The sequence below is a fragment of the Pseudophryne corroboree genome, chromosome 1 (assembly GCF_028390025.1).
Source record: "Pseudophryne corroboree isolate aPseCor3 chromosome 1, aPseCor3.hap2, whole genome shotgun sequence".
NCBI classification, from domain to species: domain Eukaryota; kingdom Metazoa; phylum Chordata; class Amphibia; order Anura; family Myobatrachidae; genus Pseudophryne; species Pseudophryne corroboree.
Window position 1 is genome coordinate 489,579,418 of NC_086444.1, and position 22,181 is coordinate 489,601,598.

The 22,181-nt window shown below is 45.0% G+C and overlaps 1 pseudogene; it reads right to left on the minus strand.

Moving 5' to 3' along the window:
- Window positions 1-320: 320 nt before the first annotated feature.
- On the minus strand, window positions 321-438 carry LOC134943238 (5S ribosomal RNA; annotated as a pseudogene).
- Between the last annotated feature and the right edge of the window lie 21,743 nt (window positions 439-22,181).

Here is a 22,181-nt window from a genome sequence, read left to right on the forward strand (position 1 = left end):
GCACTCATTGATTAAATATGAAATAATGTGAAAGAAATGTATGGTAGAGGGAAGGACCCTTTTGAGTCCTTCCTCTAGAAGATAGGATAAAACTAAACTTTTATTAATTTGCTACAAAAATTCACTAAGGTGAACAAAAATAGATAATGATAAAAATCTAGATTGCCATTGTATCAAATATGGTTCTAGATATGGCAGGTGAAAATATTGTTGTGATTATTGTATAATTGTTTGGAATGAACAATGTATTCAGGTCACAGAAGGATCGGAATGTAGGGTAGGCTTGAAGGAAAGTGATATTGGATTTCCTAAAGGAAAAAGGCCCACAGCACCTAGTATTCCCTGGAGGTCTCCCATCCACGTACTGACCAGGCCATACCTGCTTAGCTTCCAAGATCGGACGTGATTGGGCGCATTCAGGATAGTATGGCCGTTTAATCAATGAGTGCTTCCACACAAGGTTATTTTGTCTTTCTCTTGTTTTCTACCTCATGTCATCTGTCTGTTGCCCCTCCCCACTAGATTGTTAGCTCTTCAGAGCAGGGCCCTCTTTCCTCTTGTCTAAACCCTCTTCTTGACACATTTCACTCAGCGACCATCTTTACCTGCTTTCTCTCCTGCTGGTAAAGGCTCATCTCTATCTATGGCCGCCAGCCCCAAGTAGTACAATGATTACTCCTTTGCTACTTACATCTAAGCTGTATTATGTTTTGAGAATTGTGTTGCTCTTTGTTACCTGCACTCCATTTTTGTTATTTATTTACTGTTATGCTAAGTTTTGTCTCCCTGTACTGTCCTTTGTACAGCACTGCAAAACACTTGTGGCGCCCTATAAATAAAATGTAATAATAATAATAAATAATACCTGAGGTACACCACAATAATTTGATCTGCCAGACCTACCCACCAACAATAAGCCTCGCTCTATGAGCCGCAGCCCTACCACCACAACAACACGTAAACCTACCCTAGTAAACCTGTTATAAAAAAGGCACCAGACTGTGTTAACAGCCGCGGCGTGGCTCGTGAAGGGTGCAGGTCCCGGCCGTTGCTAAGCAACCGGGACGCTGCACCTCCATCGTCAGCCGGCGCTTCCAGGTCCCGCCCTGCGCCTAGCAATGTTACGACAGGGGGGACTGGGAGCCGCCATGCACCTAGCAACTGGGACACTAGACGCAGGCAGCATTCCTGGTTGCTGGGCAACTAGTCTGTCAGCTATTTTGTGGATGTTCAGCAGCACAGCTGCATGTCCTTTCCTCTAATCATCTCCTCTCTGGATTCCTGACGCTGATTGGAGCAGACACATACAGTATATATTCCTTTCCTGGTCACTCCCAATCTGCTGGTTACAGTTCCTGCTACATGTGAGAACCTGACAGCTCTGAGTATTCCTCCTGAAAGTTCGGTTACCCAGTCTAGATCATTTTCTTGATCGGATCCAGCTCACCTTGAAATCGGGTTTTGTGTGGACCTTCCACACAGATTCTTATCTTTTGCTCTCATTCCTTCTATTATTGTTTACCATCCTGTGCATTGTTGCATTCACATATAGTTTATACTTACACGCTTATTCCACCATGTGCATTGTTGCACCTGCATACATTCTGTTACTGATCTCAGCTTGTGAATTCAGCAGCTTAATCAAGGTTGTATCCAGTGAGCGTCTCTCTGCACTATTACCTTACTCTTGCCCAGCCAACAATAGTCGCCTTGTCCATCTATAAGTCCTGGAGGCATCTGAGTATGGGGTAGACCTAATTCACTCTGGAAAGGTGGCTGCTAAAGGTGAAGCCTAGCATTGCAGGAGGCTAAAAGACTGCTGGGCAAGTGTAATAATCTGAGCACCACCTGGAAGCCCTCGTGACAGTCACTACACCACCCAGTATCATTACAATTGTTCGACATGTCTAGCCAACCCACTATAACCATCTCATTCCTAGACTTTTGCATCACTTAGTCCAGGTATCTACTCCGGATCATAACAGTCTGTCATCAAATAAATGTACTCCATCAGGATGGTAAAGTAGTATGTCAATGTATCAACATATATAATGGTGCAAAACAAAACCACCTATAAAGCAACATGTAAATGGGCCATGCTGTACACATCCCAAAATCGCTACCCCTTTTGAGCTTTCTGAGATCCAAGAATGCTCAGCCACCTCAAGAAACACCCCACAGCACTGTAACTCAATCAGTTGACTAGAGAAACAATGGCTAATGGGGCAGTGGCTGAGGCCATCAGAGATCCAACCACCTAAAACACAAAAAAGTGCACATGCAACCAAACAGACTTAAGCCATACAAACCCCAGCAAATGAAATTCAAATGGAAGGAGAAGTCAAAACAAAAGAAAAAAAGTAAACAGGAACACAACATTAACACAACAAAAAAGAAAGTCATGAAACTAGGAAAAAAGAATCAGGGACAGAAAAAGAGGAAGTGTACTGGGGAGGAGACTGATCTGAGATGGAAAACTCCAGGGACCCATATACTGTACTGTAGGTCAAAAAAATCCCTCAATATCTACAGTCAGAAGCTTGTTGGCAGTGGTTGACAGCAGCCTCAATCTCTACATGCAGGGTATCTGCAGGTGCAGTAGAAAGAAGGGACATAACATGTATAGCAGTACTATTTCCAAAGGCTTAAAAGCTACAAGTCATGCAGAGAGCATATTCTCACATATATACATACATATGTGGGGGGTTGGCACTTTTAGTTAAACTTCCACTGCACGCAGCACAGATCTGAGTGTCACCAGAAACATGAATTTCCACAATCCCCAGGATGGGGCCAATGGACCCTATGTAAATACCCAGCCTCACAGTTCTCAAATATACTAAAAAGGATTGTGAAGGGCAACAAGTAAGTGACAAGTATGCCAACCAACATATAGCCCAGGAGTTGCTGGGAGAGCAGAAATTAAGATGGTATGTATTGCACTCAGAGGCAACTGTGAGAGTGTAGTATGAAAATAATATGTATCACAACATGCAAAGTGGTACAGCAAAAGCATGTGAACAATGCCGCACAACAAGCATTCATTTATAAATGCATTTATTTTAATATCAGTTGGTAACCACGTTACAGCCTGTGTAGCAGCTACACAGTGGCCACAACAGCCAAAGGAATAGCAGATTGGCAAGCAGAACTGAAATAGGTGGGCCAGTGACAATGGAATGAGAGTGGAAGCACTGGGAGGCCCCGTGGGACCCATGGGTGCAGGTGACCAATAATGGGAGCCAAACAGACCTGCAAGAAGCCTACATGGATATCTTGCAACATAAGCTAAGTAGGGGACTCAGGAGAGCATTACATGGGAGACCAGGACCCCCATTAGGGAGAGGAGAGCACTTGCCACTGTCAGGGGATCCCTGGTGGTCCTAGAAGCGTGGGAAAAGAGTTGTTTTGAGTTTTGTGGGGTTTTCTCATTTCCTTTTAATTAACAAATGGGGCCAAGAAGGGTGGGAGCAGCAGTGGGACTGAAAGAACAGAGAGCATAGGACCATCCAGCAAAGGAGCAGCAAAGCCTGTCCAGAAATTTCACCTCCCCACGGCAGGGGCTATAGAGAAAGTGACTGGAGTACTCTATACCTCCACTGATGGGGGCACCAAAATGATGCCAGCACACTGTTCATGGGAGAGAGGCAGGGCCCAAGACAGGGATGCATCCCCCAGGTAGATCAGAAATGGATTTGTCGGGTTCAATGATGGGGCTCCCAGCCATGACATCATTTGTCTAGAATTTTGAGAACAATAGAAGAAGACCAGGGGGGAGCTGGAGGAGCCCACGGCAGTATCACCATTCTGAGCTGTCCATCGAAAAGGAGAGGCCTAATGCAGACAGGCTTGGTTCAACGCCCAGGCTTTCACAATGGAGACAGAAACCTGAAAGTCCAGAAAAGCAGGTAAGGGGAATTTACATAGACAATACAGGGGTATGAAACATTGTAGCCCAGACAGAAAGGAATGGATGAGAGGAGAAAGGGTAAGTAGCAAGAATGGAAAGAATAACAATAGGAAGGAATCAGGATGCCAGCAGTAAATATTCTGGCACCGTAATCCAAACACGCAGCCATAATGGCGACGCAGGAACTCCAACACCAGCTGAAAATACCGATGCCGGACTCCCGACCGTTGGCATCCCAAATATATGCATGCTGGGAATTCTTAAGTTTACGCAACAGGAAGGGGGAGGTTAGGTTTAGGCACCACCGGGGAGGGTTAGGGTTAGGCTGAGGGGAAGGGAAGGTGGGGGTTAGACTATGGGGAGGGGAGTTAGGGTTAGGTTTAGGCTGTGGGGGAGGTGGGGTTAGGTTTAGGTTATGGGGAGGGCACCACTGGGGAGGGTTAGGCTGTGGGAAGAGAGGCTTAGGGTTAAGACGGGGTATTGGGGGAGGCAGGGGTTAAATGAGGTGGAACCGAGTTCCACCACCTGTAATGGTAGGGGGAACTAGTTCCACCCCCCCCCCCCATTGCTCCGCACAGTAATTCCAACAGAAAAACCTTACCCATCACTTACATGAATAGATGATGAAGGTGGCGCTAGTGTTACTGATGAGCTGCAGCCACCTCACCCTTCCTCAGGTCCTGGTGGAGAGGAGCAGGCTCTGTGCATCTTGAAGACAAGATGAAAGGGGGCTGGAGGGACAAGAGAGGTTGGGAAGCTGCTGGAGGAATACAGGGCATGGAGCAACTAGAGGGACACAGGCGGTGAGCTGCTATAGTGACAGAGGCAGAGATGTGTATAAGGGGCACTACTGTGGTCAATATGTGTAAGGGGCACTACTATTGTAGGCATTATGTGTAAGGTGCACTGCTAATGTGGACATTCTGTGTATAAGTGGCACTACTACTGTGAGCATTTTGTATATAAGCATACTGTGGTCATTATGTGTAGGGCACTATTTCTGTGGGAATTGTGTATAAGGGGAACTGTTGTAGGCACTTTATGTAAGGGGCACTACTGTGTGGCATAACATGTATACAGGGTACCATTGTGTAGTGCAATGTGAATAAAGGGCACTACTGAGTGATGTAACCTGAATAAGGGGCATTACTATGTGGTGTAATATGAATCAGGGGCCCTACATGCAGTGTAATGTGAATAAGATTGTGCTACTATGTGGTGTAATATGAATCAGGGGGTACTATTATGTGAACACGCTGCTTCTTTGTGTGATCAAAGTCCTTTTATAAAGTATGGGAATTATGGTACTAATTTATAGTTTGCATAGGGGTGCCGAAAACACTAGCACTGGCCCTGGTTCCGCTTAATGTGAGGGAGGGTATTGGGGGGTGGGGTAGGTGGTGGGGTAAATGAGTTCCATCACCTCTCCAGGACCACTATAAGCCCTGGGGGGAGGGTAAGTATACTTACCTAGCCCCTGTCAGGATTGGCTCTATCGGGATGCCACATCGGTCTTTTGTTCGCCGGCTTCCTGCACGCCATGATACCATATCACACCCCCACTAGCATGGATGTAGGCATGTGGCAGCTGAAAAGTGCAAATTACGGACATTTCACTGTTTAAGATGTTCTTTTATGCCATCTGTTGTTTTGTTTCATTAAATTGGTTAATCCAGCTTGTTGATTTTGGATTTTATTCAGTAAGGATTGCAAACTTTGCAAATCGCAATCTGGCCGATAATCAAACTACTGCACATGCGCAGGGTCCGCATTACGCATGTGCAAGTAATAATAGTGGCATCATGATCGCAATGCAGACACTGTTTGACTGACAGGAAGCTGGCATTTCTGGGCGGAAACCTGACGTTTACTGAGTGTGTCTGATAAAACGCAGGCGTGCCCAGGCATTTTTAAGCAGGGTCTCTGATGTCAGCGATGACCACTTCCAGCCTCTTGTGTCGCAAGAATTGTGGATGAGCTTGCCTGGCGAAGATAGGAAAAATTTCTGCAATGGGCGTTTTTTCTCTATTTCTGGGCGGCAACTATTTGATCGCAGCAACTGCTTTTTAGCAGAAATTGCAATCCTTACTGAGTGAGGTCCTTAGTCTTTGGATGGCAGTTTATCACAAAATACATATATTTTTTACAGGCTTTCTGTCTGAGTTGTTAGTGTAATCCATGCTGAGGTGCCCAGGATCCCTACTATCTATTTTGGAGGTACTGTAGTCATCTTTATCCTAATAAAATATTTTTGGAACAATAGTTCATAAATCTATAATGTGAATTAAAAATGGGCCACTCTGTCAAAGAATATTATCATGTACAGTAACATGGTGATATAATAATGACTTTGAAATTGCTGCTGTGTCATTTATGGTAAAATGGGCAATGTTGGGACAATGGTTTCATTTTCATTGAATCAAAACAGCAGGCTTTTATTAATAGTTCGAACAAAAATAATGTTATACAGAAAAGTAAAAAGAGAGTGCCACATATAGTGTATTGAATGTGATAATAAAAAAACAGGGTCCAGAATCACGGCGTAATATACATAGATAATGTTACCAGTCAAAGCAGCAGCAGGGATCATTCCAATCTGAGGTATATTTAATTTTAAATAATTTGGAGGGCATGTCTTAAATTGTCTTTCTGTCTTTTTTAATACAGAGTAGATGTTTTGCTTCTAACAGGTCATTTACATTCATGGCCAGTGTGTGCCAGATCTCAGAACATTTGAATGATACTTAAAGGTACTGTACCTGCACATTAGTTCAGTTATTACAGTGGGAAGCAGTCAGGATCCTGGCTAAGGGGAACCCGGCAGTCAGAATACCAATGCCAGGATCCTGACACTAGTCTGAATGCCGACATCAGCATCCAGAAATGGAGCAACATCCCAGCACCATAATCCCGACAACTGGGATCCCGAACGAGGAAACACAGCGGCACTGCAGAGGTGGGTAAGGTTTAGGCTGCGTCCCGGTGGGTTAGGATTAGGCTGAATCCTGGGAGGTTCGGGTTAGACTACAGGGAGGGGGGGTTAGGGTAAGGCACCCCACTCGGAGGGTTAGGGTTAGGCTATGGGGTGGGAGGGTTAGGTTTAGGCAGCGGGGATAGGTGGTTAGGTTTAGGCACCTACAGTGGGTGGTTAGGGTTAGGCACAAAGGGGGGAGGTTAGGGCTAGGCTGCGGGTAGGATGGGTTGGGGTTAGTGGGGTGGGGAGAGGGTAGAACACCCTTTACTCACCCCTGTCGGTATCTTCAACTTCGGTATCCGAGCATCGGTATTTTGATCGCTGGGATTCCATACGCCGGGATCTCATACTGATCCCCTGTTACAGTATATGGCATATGTCTCACATTATCTTATTTTAACAAATAGTCAGTGAAGATGTATGCTGTATGTGGTTGGGCGGAATTCAAATTATTACCATACACTTTGTCATACAGAAAGTGCTTTTTATACAGGAAGAGCCTCTGCAGTCATTATTCAGCATGATTGCCATGAGTAAAGAGAGGCCCACCATCAGGGGGGTACTGCGGGCTCAATAGTCCCGAGCCCGGCCTCTCTAACAGAGAGGACCTGGGCTGCTCATGGTGCCATCCGCGGTCTGCCCACTGCTCTGCTCCGCCCCTTTTCATGCCCGAGATCTGACTGTCACAGGAGGGGGAGAGGACGCTGGAAGTATCAATTGTAATCCTCCCTTCCAAAATGGCCGTCGCCTCATAGAAGACAGTTATTAAAGATACTAGAGGAGGCTCTATAGATTTGACAATCTGTTAGCAGGTGGGCAAAACCATGTGCCCAACTGCTAACAGATTATACCATGGTGCAGATATACCATGTGCAGAGGGAGTTATATTAGGGTGGGTTATATTGTTTCTGTGCAGAGTAAATACTGGCTGCTTTATTGTTACACTGCAATTTATATTTCAGTTTGAACACACCCCACCCAAATCTAACTCTCACTGCACATGTTATATCTGCCCCACCTGCAGTGCACATGGGGGGTCATACCGAGTTGTTCGCTCATTACCGATTTTCGCTATGCTGCGATTTGTTGCTAACTGAGCATGCGCATGGTACACAGAGCGCATGCGCTAAGTTATTTAACACAAAACTTAGTAGATTTGCTGGTGTTCGAGCAGCAATTTTCAGTCGCACTGCTGATCGGTGAATGATTGACAGGAAAGGGGCGTTTCTGGGTGGTAACTGAGCGTTTTCCGGGAGTGTGCTAAAAAACGCAGGCGTGTCAGGGAAAAACGCGGGAGTGTCTGGTGAAACGGGGGAGTGGCTGGCTGAACGCAGGGCGTGTTTGTGACGTCAAACCAGGAACTAAATGGACTGAGCTGATCACAATCTAGGAGTAGGTCTGGAGCTACTCAGAAACTGCAAAGAATTATTTAGTAGCAGTTCTGCTAATCTTTCATTCGCTATTCTCCTAAGCTAAGATACACTCGGCGGCCTAGCGTGTGCTATGCTGCTAAAAGCAGCTAGCAAGCGAACAACTCGGAATGACCCCCATGGTTTTGCCCAACTGCTAACAAATTTGCTGCTGCGATCAGGTCTGAATTAGGCCCTTTGTCTAAAATGAATTCAGTCAGTAGTATAGAATGTTGCAATTCAGTTCTCGTCATAAAACTTTCTCCCGTCCAGTGCCAGAATAAGGTCCACATGGGCCTGGAGCTGAAATTTACTAAGGGCCTAAACCCCATACTGTCTAAAGCAGGGGTGGGGAACCTTTGGCCCTTCAGATGTTGTTGAACTACACATACCAGCATACCCTGCTACAGTTTTGCTATTTGGCCATGCTAAAAACTGTTGCAGGGCATGCTGGGATCTGTAGTTCAGCAACAGCTGGAGAGCCACAGGTTCCTTACCCCTGGTCAAAAGGAACATTGCACACACACAACTACAACTACAAGGTGAGCTGGCAAAGGTGGAACCAACTACAACAGATGCAACACAGTTTTGCCCTGTGCCGGCTCATTTTAACCCCGGCCTGCCACCACATATACACACACAGCATTTTTACAAGCCCTGACATTACAAAGTTAATAAAAGATGAACATTTTGGGCGAGTAATGAATATTGTAGAACTTTTAGTGAGGACTTCGTTCAAACAAGTGATTTCAAAATTTTTAGGCAAAGTCAAGGTTCCAAACACAAAGAAATTGTTGGGGAAATGCTTAATAGTTACAGAAACCTTGGCTGCAATATGAGTTTAAAGATACATTTTTTTAATTCCCATATTGAGCATTTCCCAAATAATCTTGGAGACTACAGTGAAGAACAGGGTAAACAGTTCCACCAAGACGTTAAAGATGTAGAAAGAAGATACCAGGGTTGTTGGGACGCCATCATGGTGGCTGACTACTGCTGGATGATACGCAGAGAGGATACAGAAAAAACTGATTAGCGAAAAGCGACAAAATGAAATTTGAAGACAAAAAAAACAAGATTGTAACGATTTTTTCAATAATGATGGTTTTGTTTCTATTATTGTTTGATTTTATAGTTATTTTATTTAGAGATGAGCGGGTTCGGTTTCTCTGAATCCGAACCCGCCCGAACTTCATGTTTTTTTTCACGGGTCCGAGCGACTCGGATCTTCCCGCCTTGCTCGGTTAACCCGAGCGCGCCCGAACGTCATCCTGACGCTGTCGGATTCTCGCGAGGCTCGGATTCTATCGCGAGACTCGGATTCTATATAAGGAGCCGCGCGTCGCCGCCATTTTCACACGTGCATTGAGATTGATAGGGAGAGGACGTGGCTGGCGTCCTCTCCATTTAGATTATAAGAGAGAGAGATTTACTGGAGTTTAGGACTAGGAGGAGTACTGTAGAAGTGTAGAGAGTGCAGAGAGTTTACTAGTGAGTGACCACCAGACAGTGCAGTTTATTTAATATATCCGTTCTCTGCCTGAAAAAAGCGATACACACAGTGACTCAGTCACATACCATATCTGTGTGCACTGCTCAGGCTCAGCCCAGTGTGCTGCATCATCTATATATATTATATATCTGTCTGACTGCTCAGCTCACACAGCTTATAATTGTGGGGGAGACTGGGGAGCACTGCAGTGCCAGTTATAGGTTATAGCAGGAGCCAGGAGTACATAATATTATATAGTGAGTGACCACCAGACAGTGCAGTTTATTTAATATATCCGTTCTCTGCCTGAAAAAAGCGATACACACAGTGACTCAGTCACATACCATATCTGTGTGCACTGCTCAGGCTCAGCCCAGTGTGCTGCATCATCTATATATATTATATATCTGTCTGACTGCTCAGCTCACACAGCTTATAATTGTGGGGGAGACTGGGGAGCACTGCAGTGCCAGTTATAGGTTATAGCAGGAGCCAGGAGTACATAATATTATATAGTGAGTGACCACCAGACAGTGCAGTTTATTTAATATATCCGTTCTCTGCCTGAAAAAAGCGATACACACAGTGACTCAGTCACATACCATATCTGTGTGCACTGCTCAGGCTCAGCCCAGTGTGCTGCATCATCTATATATATTATATATCTGTCTGACTGCTCAGCTCACACAGCTTATAATTGTGGGGGAGACTGGGGAGCACTGCAGTGCCAGTTATAGGTTATAGCAGGAGCCAGGAGTACATAATATTATATTAAAATTAAACAGTGCACACTTTTGCTGCAGGAGTGCCACTGCCAGTGTGACTGACCAGTGACCTGACCACACTGACCACCAGTATAGTTAGTAGTATACTTATATTGTGATTGCCTGAAAAAGTTAAACACTCGTCGTGTGACTTCACTTGTGTGTTGTTGTTTTTTTATTCTATAAAAATAAAACTCATTCTGCTGACAGACAGTGTCCAGCAGGTCCGTCATTATATAATATATAATATATACCTGTCCGGCTGCAGTAGTGATATATATATATTTTTTATATCATTTATCATCCAGTCGCAGCAGACACAGTACGGTAGTTCACGGCTGTGGCTACCTCTGTGTCTGCACTCAGCAGGCAGTCCGTCCATAATTGTATACCACCTAACCGTGGTTTTTTTTTCTTCTTTATACATACATAGTTACATAGACATCTCTTTATCAACCAGTCTATATTAGCAGCAGACACAGTACAGTACGGTAGTTCACGGCTGTGGCTACCTCTGTGTCTGCACTCGGCAGGCAGTCCGTCCATAATTGTATACCACCTAACCGTGGTTTTTTTTTCTTCTTTATACATACATAGTTACATAGACATCTCTTTATCAACCAGTCTATATTAGCAGCAGACACAGTACAGTACGGTAGTTCACGGCTGTGGCTACCTCTGTGTCTGCACTCGGCAGGCAGTCCGTCCATAATTGTATACCACCTAACCGTGGTTTTTTTTTCTTCTTTATACATACATAGTTACATAGACATCTCTTTATCAACCAGTCTATATTAGCAGCAGACACAGTACAGTACGGTAGTTCACGGCTGTGGCTACCTCTGTGTCTGCACTCGGCAGGCAGTCCGTCCATAATTGTATACCACCTAACCGTGGTTTTTTTTTCTTTCTTCTTTATACATACATAGTTACATAGACATCTCTTTATCAACCAGTCTATATTAGCAGCAGACACAGTACAGTACGGTAGTTCACGGCTGTGGCTACCTCTGTGTCTGCACTCGGCAGGCAGTCCATAATTGTATACTAGTATCCATCTCCATTGTTTACCTGAGGTGCCTTTTAGTTGTGCCTATTAAAATATGGAGAACAAAAATGTTGAGGTTCCAAAATTAGGGAAAGATCAAGATCCACTTCCACCTCGTGCTGAAGCTGCTGCCACTAGTCATGGCCGAGACGATGAAATGCCAGCAACGTCGTCTGCCAAGGCCGATGCCCAATGTCATAGTACAGAGCATGTCAAATCCAAAACACCAAATATCAGTAAAAAAAGGACTCCAAAACCTAAAATAAAATTGTCGGAGGAGAAGCGTAAACTTGCCAATATGCCATTTACCACACGGAGTGGCAAGGAACGGCTGAGGCCCTGGCCTATGTTCATGGCTAGTGGTTCAGCTTCACATGAGGATGGAAGCACTCAGCCTCTCGCTAGAAAACTGAAAAGACTCAAGCTGGCAAAAGCACCGCAAAGAACTGTGCGTTCTTCGAAATCCCAAATCCACAAGGAGAGTCCAATTGTGTCGGTTGCGATGCCTGACCTTCCCAACACTGGACGTGAAGAGCATGCGCCTTCCACCATTTGCACGCCCCCTGCAAGTGCTGGAAGGAGCACCCGCAGTCCAGTTCCTGATAGTCAGATTGAAGATGAAGATGTTGAAGTACACCAGGATGAGGAGGATATGGGTGTTGCTGGCGCTGGGGAGGAAATTGACCAGGAGGATTCTGATGGTGAGGTGGTTTGTTTAAGTCAGGCACCCGGGGAGACACCTGTTGTCCGTGGGAGGAATATGGCCGTTGACATGCCTGGTGAAAATACCAAAAAAATCAGCTCTTCAGTGTGGAGGTATTTCAACAGAAAAGCGGACAACAGGTGTCAAGCCGTGTGTTGCCTTTGTCAAGCTGTAATAAGTAGGGGTAAGGACGTTAACCACCTCGGAACATCCTCCCTTATACGTCACCTGCAGCGCATTCATAATAAGTCAGTGACAAGTTCAAAAACTTTGGGCGACAGCGGAAGCAGTCCACTGACCAGTAAATCCCTTCCTCTTGTAACCAAGCTCACGCAAACCACCCCACCAACTCCCTCAGTGTCAATTTCCTCCTTCCCCAGGAATGCCAATAGTCCTGCAGGCCATGTCACTGGCAATTCTGACGAGTCCTCTCCTGCCTGGGATTCCTCCAATGCATCCTTGCGTGTAACGCCTACTGCTGCTGGCGCTGCTGTTGTTGCTGCTGGGAGTCGATGGTCATCCCAGAGGGGAAGTCGTAAGCCCACTTGTACTACTTCCAGTAAGCAATTGACTGTCCAACAGTCCTTTGCGAGGAAGATGAAATATCACAGCAGTCATCCTGCTGCAAAGCGGATAACTGAGGCCTTGACAACTATGTTGGTGTTAGACGTGCGTCCGGTATCCGCCGTTAGTTCACAGGGAACTAGACAATTTATTGAGGCAGTGTGCCCCCGTTACCAAATACCATCTAGGTTCCACTTCTGTAGGCAGGCGATACCGAGAATGTACACGGACGTCAGAAAAAGACTCACCAGTGTCCTAAAAAATGCAGTTGTACCCAATGTCCACTTAACCACGGACATGTGGACAAGTGGAGCAGGGCAGGGTCAGGACTATATGACTGTGACAGCCCACTGGGTAGATGTATGGACTCCCGCCGCAAGAACAGCAGCGGCGGCACCAGTAGCAGCATCTCGCAAACGCCAACTCTTTCCTAGGCAGGCTACGCTTTGTATCACCGCTTTCCAGAATACGCACACAGCTGAAAACCTCTTACGGCAACTGAGGAAGATCATCGCGGAATGGCTTACCCCAATTGGACTCTCCTGTGGATTTGTGGCATCGGACAATGCCAGCAATATTGTGTGTGCATTAAATATGGGCAAATTCCAGCACGTCCCATGTTTTGCACATACCTTGAATTTGGTGGTGCAGAATTTTTTAAAAAACGACAGGGGCGTGCAAGAGATGCTGTCGGTGGCCAGAAGAATTGCGGGACACTTTCGGCGTACAGGCACCACGTACAGAAGACTGGAGCACCACCAAAAACTACTGAACCTGCCCTGCCATCATCTGAAGCAAGAAGTGGTAACGAGGTGGAATTCAACCCTCTATATGCTTCAGAGGTTGGAGGAGCAGCAAAAGGCCATTCAAGCCTATACAATTGAGCACGATATAGTAGGTGGAATGCACCTGTCTCAAGCGCAGTGGAGAATGATTTCAACGTTGTGCAAGGTTCTGATGCCCTTTGAACTTGCCACACGTGAAGTCAGTTCAGACACTGCCAGCCTGAGTCAGGTCATTCCCCTCATCAGGCTTTTGCTGAAGAAGCTGGAGACATTGAAGGAGGAGCTAACACGGAGCGATTCCGCTAGGCATGTGGGACTTGTGGATGGAGCCCTTAATTCGCTTAACAAGGATTCACTGGTGGTCAATCTGTTGAAATCAGAGCACTACATTTTGGCCACCGTGCTCGATCCTAGATTTAAAGCCTACCTTGGATCTCTCTTTCCGGCAGACACAAGTCTGCTGGGGTTGAAAGACCTGCTGGTGACAAAATTGTCAAGTCAAGCGGAACGCGACCTGTCAACATCTCCTCCTTCACATTCTCCCGCAACTGGGGGTGCGAGGAAAAGGCTCAGAATTCCGAGCCCACCCGCTGGCGGTGATGCAGGGCAGTCTGGAGCGACTGCTGATGCTGACATCTGGTCCGGACTGAAGGACCTGACAACGATTACGGACATGTCGTCTACTGTCACTGCATATGATTCTCTCAACATTGATAGAATGGTGGAGGATTATATGAGTGACCGCATCCAAGTAGGCACGTCACACAGTCCGTACTTATACTGGCAGGAAAAAGAGGCAATTTGGAGGCCCTTGCACAAACTGGCTTTATTCTACCTAAGTTGCCCTCCCACAAGTGTGTACTCCGAAAGAGTGTTTAGTGCCGCCGCTCACCTTGTCAGCAATCGGCGTACGAGGTTACATCCAGAAAATGTGGAGAAGATGATGTTCATTAAAATGAATTATAATCAATTCCTCCGCGGAGACATTGACCAGCAGCAATTGCCTCCACAAAGTACACAGGGAGCTGAGATGGTGGATTCCAGTGGGGACGAATTGATAATCTGTGAGGAGGGGGATGTACACGGTGATATATCGGAGGGTGATGATGAGGTGGACATCTTGCCTCTGTAGAGCCAGTTTGTGCAAGGAGAGATTAATTGCTTCTTTTTTGGGGGGGGTCCAAACCAACCCGTCATATCAGTCACAGTCGTGTGGCAGACCCTGTCACTGAAATGATGGGTTGGTTAAAGTGTGCATGTCCTGTTTTGTTTATACAACATAAGGGTGGGTGGGAGGGCCCAAGGACAATTCCATCTTGCACCTCTTTTTTCTTTTCTTTTTCTTTGCATCATGTGCTGATTGGGGAGGGTTTTTTGGAAGGGACATCCTGCGTGACACTGCAGTGCCACTCCTAAATGGGCCCGGTGTTTGTGTCGGCCACTAGGGTCGCTAATCTTACTCACACAGTCAGCTACCTCATTGCGCCTCTTTTTTTCTTTGCGTCATGTGCTGTTTGGGGAGGGTTTTTTGGAAGGGACATCCTGCGTGACACTGCAGTGCCACTCCTAGATGGGCCCGGTGTTTGTGTCGGCCACTAGGGTCGCTAATCTTACTCACACAGCTACCTCATTGCGCCTCTTTTTTTCTTTGCGTCATGTGCTGTTTGGGGAGGGTTTTTTGGAAGGGCCATCCTGCGTGACACTGCAGTGCCACTCCTAGATGGGCCCGGTGTTTGTGTCGGCCACTAGGGTCGCTAATCTTACTCACACAGCTACCTCATTGCGCCTCTTTTTTTCTTTGCGTCATGTGCTGTTTGGGGAGGGCTTTTTGGAAGGGACATCCTGTGTGACACTGCAGTGCCACTCCTAGATGGGCCCGGTGTTTGTGTCGGCCACTAGGGTCGCTTATCTTACTCACACAGCGACCTCGGTGCAAATTTTAGGACTAAAAATAATATTGTGAGGTGTGAGGTATTCAGAATAGACTGAAAATGAGTGGAAATTATGGTTATTGAGGTTAATAATACTATGGGATCAAAATGACCCCCAAATTCTATGATTTAAGCTGTTTTTTAGGGTTTTTTGAAAAAAACACCCGAATCCAAAACACACCCGAATCCGACAAAAAAAATTCGGTGAGGTTTTGCCAAAACGCGTTCGAACCCAAAACACGGCCGCGGAACCGAACCCAAAACCAAAACACAAAACCCGAAAAATTTCAGGCGCTCATCTCTAATTTTATTATGTAGTTAAGACAAAAACACAGTGAAATAATCTACACTTCTTCGTATTTCACAATAAATATGTCGAGAAGAATTAAACTTCTTGTTTTTTCTTAAAAATGTATGTAACCCCCTTATAGGTAAATGTGATGTGGTATTTTTTTTCTTTTTTGTATACTATTTCTTGATGTACTGTACACAGCAGTATAATTAAGAATATAAAGTATTATTAAAAAAGCTTTTAATACCTTACATTTTGCAGACCTATATAGTTATGGCATCTGCATGTATGTAATCCATTGATCACAAAAAATAAATGATTGAAACAAGATGGAAATAAATAATTAATGTCCATTATGTCCACCTACTTAATAGATGGCCAGTCAATCAGGAGCAGTCTCTGATCAGAAACAAAATAGCTGTTTTATAAATTTACTTCATAGAGGTAGACTTACTAAAGCTTCTAAAACATACAAGTGGTGATGTTGCCTATAGCAACCAATCAAATTATATTATTTTTTAGAATGCGATGGGCAACACAACCACTTGTCTGTTTTAGAAGCGTTAGTAAATCTACCCCCTAATATAGATGTGTCCTCATTAGAGATGTGTGGTGGACACTTTTCGTGTTCTGTGTTTTGGTTTTGGTTCTGGTGCAATGCTCGTGTTTTGTATCTGGATTGGTTTTGCCAAAACCACCCTTTTCGTGTTTTTGTTTTGGATCTGGATGATTTTTGAAAAAAACATAAAAACAGCTAAAATCACATAATTTGGGGGTAATTTTGACCCTATGGTATTATTAACCTCAAATAAATTCATTTCCACTCATTTCCAGTCTATTCTGAACACCTCACACCTCACAATATTGTTTTTAAGCCAAAAGGTTACACCAAGGTGGCTGGGTGACTAAGCTTAGCGACACAAGTGTGTGGCACGAACACCTGGCCCATCTAGGAGTGGCACTGCAGTGGCAGACAGGATTGCAGATTTAAATAATAGGCCCCAAACGGCACATGATGCAAAGAAGAAAAAGAGGTGCAATTAGGTAGCTGGATGGCTAAGCTAAGCGACACAAGTGTGCGGCACAAACACCTGGCCCATCTAGGAGTGGCATTGCAATGGCAGACAGGATGGCACTTAAAAAAACTAGTCCCCAAATGGCACATCATGCAAAGAAGAAAAAGAGGTGCAATGAGGTAGCTGTATGACTAAGCTAAGTGACACAAGTGTGCGGCACAAATACCTGGCCTATCTAGGAGTGGCACTGCAGTTGCAGACAGGATGGCACTTAAAAAAACTAGGCCCCAAACAGCACATAATGCAAAGAAGAAAAATAGGTGCAATGAGGTAGCTGCATGACTAAGCTAAGCGACACAAGTGTGTGGCACAAACAACATGGGACGTGCTAGAATTTGCCCAGATGTAATACACGCACAATATTGGTGGCATAGGAGAGCATACCCCTAAACCACACACACACACACACACACACACACACACACACACACACACACACACACACACACAGCAAAGCCTGTAAAATTAATTTCGATAATAATAACAACCCTTTTATTTGGAGCTATTATAATAATATGAAGCACATAAACCTGTAAAAATTATTTGGATAATAATATAAGTTATGAATATAACCCTTTTATTTGGAGTGAATAATATACCACACAGGACACCACCACTGGACTTATGGCAGCACAAGACACCACCACTGGACTGATGCAGCACAAGACAGCACCACTGGAATGGACTTATACGGCAGTACCCTTGGACTTATACGGCAGTACCCCTGGAGTTGTACGGCAGTGTCAGACAGGATGGCACTTTAAAAAACTAGTCCCCAAACAGCACATGATGCAAAGAAGAAAAAGGAGGTTCAAGATGGAATTGTCCTTGCGCCCTCCCACCCACCCTTATTTTGTATAAACAGGACATGCACACTTAACAAACCAATCATTTCAGCGACAGGGTCTGCCACACGACTATGGCTGAAATGACTGGTTTGTTTGGGCCCCCACCAAAAAAGAAGCAATCAATCTCTCCTTGCACAAACTGGCTCTACAGAGGCAAGATGTTAACCTCATCTTCATCCGCCAATTCCTTACCCCTTTCAGTGTGTACATCCTCCTCCTCCTCCTCTTCACAGAGTATTAATTCGTCCCCACTGGAATCCTCCATCACAGGTCCCTGTGTACTTTCTGTGTACTTTCTGGAGGCAGTTGCTGGTAAAGGTCTTCCCGGAGGAATTATAACTCATTTGGATGAAAATCATCTTCTCCACATTTTGTGGAAGTAACCTCCTACTCCGATCGCTGACAAGGTTACCAGCGGGTGGGCTAGGAAATCTTATCTTTTTCCTTGCAGCCCCAGTTGAAGGAGGAGCTGTTGACGGGTCTCGTTCATCTTGAGTTGACAATTTTCTCACCAGCAGGTCTTTGAACCTTTTCAGACTTGTGTCTACTGGAAAGAAAGATACAACGTAGGCTTTAAATGTAGGATCGAGCACGGTGGCCAAAATGTAGTGCTCTGATTTCAACAGATTGACCACCCTTGAATCCTGGAAAAGTGAACGAAGGGCTCCATCCACAAGTCCCACATACTTAGCGGAATTTCTCTAGCTGCTTCTGCAAAAGTCTGAGAGGGGAATGACTTGATTCAAGCTGGAAGTGTCTGAACTGACTTCACGTGTGGCAAATTCGAAGGGTTGGATAACCTTGCACAAGACGGAAATCATTCTCCACTGCGCTTGAGTCAGGTGCAGTCAACCTCCTTTGCCTATATCGTAGGTGGATATATAGGCTTGAATGGCATTTTGCTGCTCCTCCATCCTCTGAAGCATATAGAGTGTTGAATTCCACCTCGTTTCCACCTCTTGCTTCAGGTAATGGCAGGGCAGGTTCAGGAGTGTTTGCTGGCGCTACAGTCTTCGGCACGCAGTGGCTGAATGTTGAAAGTGGCCCACAGTTTTTTGGGCCACCGACAGCATCTCCTGCACACCGCTGTCATTTTTAAAAAAAATTCTGCACCACCAAATTACTTGTATGTGCAAAACATGGTATGTGCTGGAATTTGCCCAGATGTAATGCACGCACAAAATTGGTGGCATTATCCGATATCACAAATCCCCAGGAGAGTTTAATTGGGGCAAGCCATTGTGCGATGATTTCCCTCAGTTTCTGTAAGAGGTTGTCAGTGGTGTGCCTCTAACGGAAAGTGAGGATACATAGCGTAGCGTGCCTAGGATTGAGTTGGCATTTGCGAGATGCTGCTACTGGTGCCGCTGCTGTTGTTGCTGCGGGAGGCAATACATCTACCCAGTGGGCCATCACAGTCATATAGTCCTACGCTGCCCTATTTTAATTGTCCACATGTCCGTGGTTTAGTGGACAGTGGGTACAACTGCATTTTTTAGGACACTGAGGACTCTTTTTCTGACGTCTCTGTACATTCTCGATATCGCTTGCCTAGTGAAGTGGAACCTAGATGGGATTTGGTACCAGGGACACACTAACTCAAACAATTATCTAAGTCCGAAGAGTGGTTACCCAAGGGTATTCGGGCGCTCAGGGGACAAGGTGTTTCACCAAGCTGCTGCCTAGATACGGGGAGTCACCCCCACAAATGGATATACAATAGAGAAGAAAAAAGGCTGCGCTATTTTGATGAACTGACAATATAGTCCTCTGTATATAATTAATACAATTTATTAAAAGATATATAATATCACTGTGCTTTTTGTGATAATTAGATCATAAAATGCATGCAACATAAACAAAATAGATAAAACCATACAATATGGATGATAGTATTGAAAAAAGGGTTACCCAAATGATCAGAGCTGTGAGTATATTTTAGTGGAAGAGTCCGTTCCAGATAGTTCCCCCAAGTAATTCTGTATCCGGTGTATATATTCGGTGAGAGGTAAGCAGTGTCCCGTAAAGTGACAGTGTCCGCTAGAGGAATTGGTGCTCCAAGATCTTGAATGGCGAGCTCCTCATGCAATGCGGAAAATTGAAGCAATCGGTCCAATCTGCTATTTGTGTCCTCCGACTTTGTGTCACAATCCGGAATTAGGAAGGGGGATGGTTCGGTCTTCCTGTAGATAGTCGTCAGCTCTGGGTCCCTTGTTAACCTAACGCGTTTCGCTGCGTTCAGCTAGCAGCTTTTTCAAAGGTGTCAGTTGTTTGGGTATATGGGGTTTATATACCCCTTCCAATATGGTGGCTAATTATCACCTGGTCACAGTGTTGCATGATAATTAAAGGAAAAATCAAACAAAGTGTCTTAATATAAATAGAAGACAAACCTACTTCTTACAGAATGTAAACTGTAGAGTTATATTTGTATTTTTATTGGTATTCCCCTTTCTGAATAAAATCAGTTTTGTTTGTTCTGTAGTTAGGGGGAGGGAACAGGAAATGTGTATATAATAACTAGCCAATCATTTAATTTGTTTACATATATTATTACTATGGAAACTAAATCATGAAGTTATTATTGGGGGAGAGCACGTTGTCCGTCCCCTGGGACGGTCGATCACGTGATTTCTACGTATTTAAAGTGATCATAATAGGGAGGGAGAAGGAGGAGACCTTGTGTATCCGATCATGTGACTGTCTTGTGTCACGTGATCGGAGCTCTAGTTAGTGCTGGTGAGGGCAGGGAGTGTATTACGGGAGCATCGTCACGGACACATGGTCATGTGATCAGACCATGTGACCGCTGACGATGTTCGTCACGGACGCATAGTCATGTGATCAGACCATGATAAGTCCCACTGAACTATTGGCGGATGCCAGATGCACGTCTACCACCAACATAGCTGTCAAGGCCTCAGTTATCTGCTTTGCAACAGGATGACTGCTGTCATATTTCATCTTCCTCACATAGGACTGTTGGACAGTCAATTGCTTACCGGAAGTAGTACAAGTGGTCTTCCAACTTCCCCTCTGGGATGATGAATGACTCCCAGCAGCAACAACAGCAGCGGCAGCAACAGCAGCAGTAGGTGTACCACTCAAGGATCCTCTGGAGGAATCTCGGTTAGGAGAAGACTCCTCAGTCTTGCCAGTGACATGGCCTGCAGGACTACTGACGTTCCTGACTGAGGAGGAAGTTGCCGTTGAGGGAGTTCTTTGTGTGGCTTGCAGGAGCTTGGGTACAAGAGGAAGAAGGGATTTAGGTGTCAGTGGACTGCTTACGCTCTTACCCAAAGTTTCACAACTTGACACTGACTTCTGATGAATGCGCAGCAGGTGACGTTTAAGAGAGGATGTTCCTAAGTGGTTAACGTCCTTATCCCTACTTATTACAGATTGACAGAGGCAACAAATGGCTTGACACCTGTTGTCCAGATTTGTGGAGTAATAATTCCACACCGAAGAGGTGGCATTTTTGGTATTTTGCCCAGGCATCACAATGGGCTTATTCAACCCATGGACAATAGGTGTATCCCCCGGTGCCTGATTTAAACAAACCACATCAACATCAGAATCCTCATTGTCAACTTCCTCCTTAGCGCAGCAACACCCATATCCTCATCCTGGTGTACTTCAACAGTGACATCTTCAATTTGAATATCAGAATTGGACTGTGGGTGCTACTTCCAGCACTTGCAGAGGGTGTGCAAATGGTGGAAGGAGCCACCTCTTCCCGTCCAGTGTTGGGAAGGTCAGGCATCGCAACAACCAACACACTTTGACTCTCCTTGGGGATTTGTGATACCATCTTAGACTGCACAGTTCTTTGCTATTCTTTTGCCAGCTTAACTCTTTTAATTTTTCTACCGGGAGTATGAGGAGTTCCATTGTCTTGTGAAGCTGAACCACTAGTCATGAACATAGGCCAGGGCATTATCTTGCCACTCTGTGTCGTAAATGGCATATTGACAAGTTTATGTTTCTCCTCAGTCCATTTAAATTTATTTTTTTTGGTCATTTTACTGAACTTTTGCTTTTTGGATTTGACATGCCCTCTACTATGACATTGGGCATCGGCCTTGGCAGACGACGTTGATGGCATTTCATCATCTATGTCATGACTATTGGCAGCAGCTTCAGCACTAGAAGGAAGTGGTTCTTGATCTTTCCCTATTTTATCCTCCAAATTTTTGTTCTCTATTATTTTTCTGGAGTTATATAACACAATATGCAGCACAGGAGAGCGTACCCTAAACCACACAGGGCAATCCCCTGTAAAAATTATATTTGGATTAAATGTTAATAGCCCCTTTATTTGGAGTAAATAATATATAGCACAGGACACTACCACTGGTCTGATGAAGGACAATACAGTGACA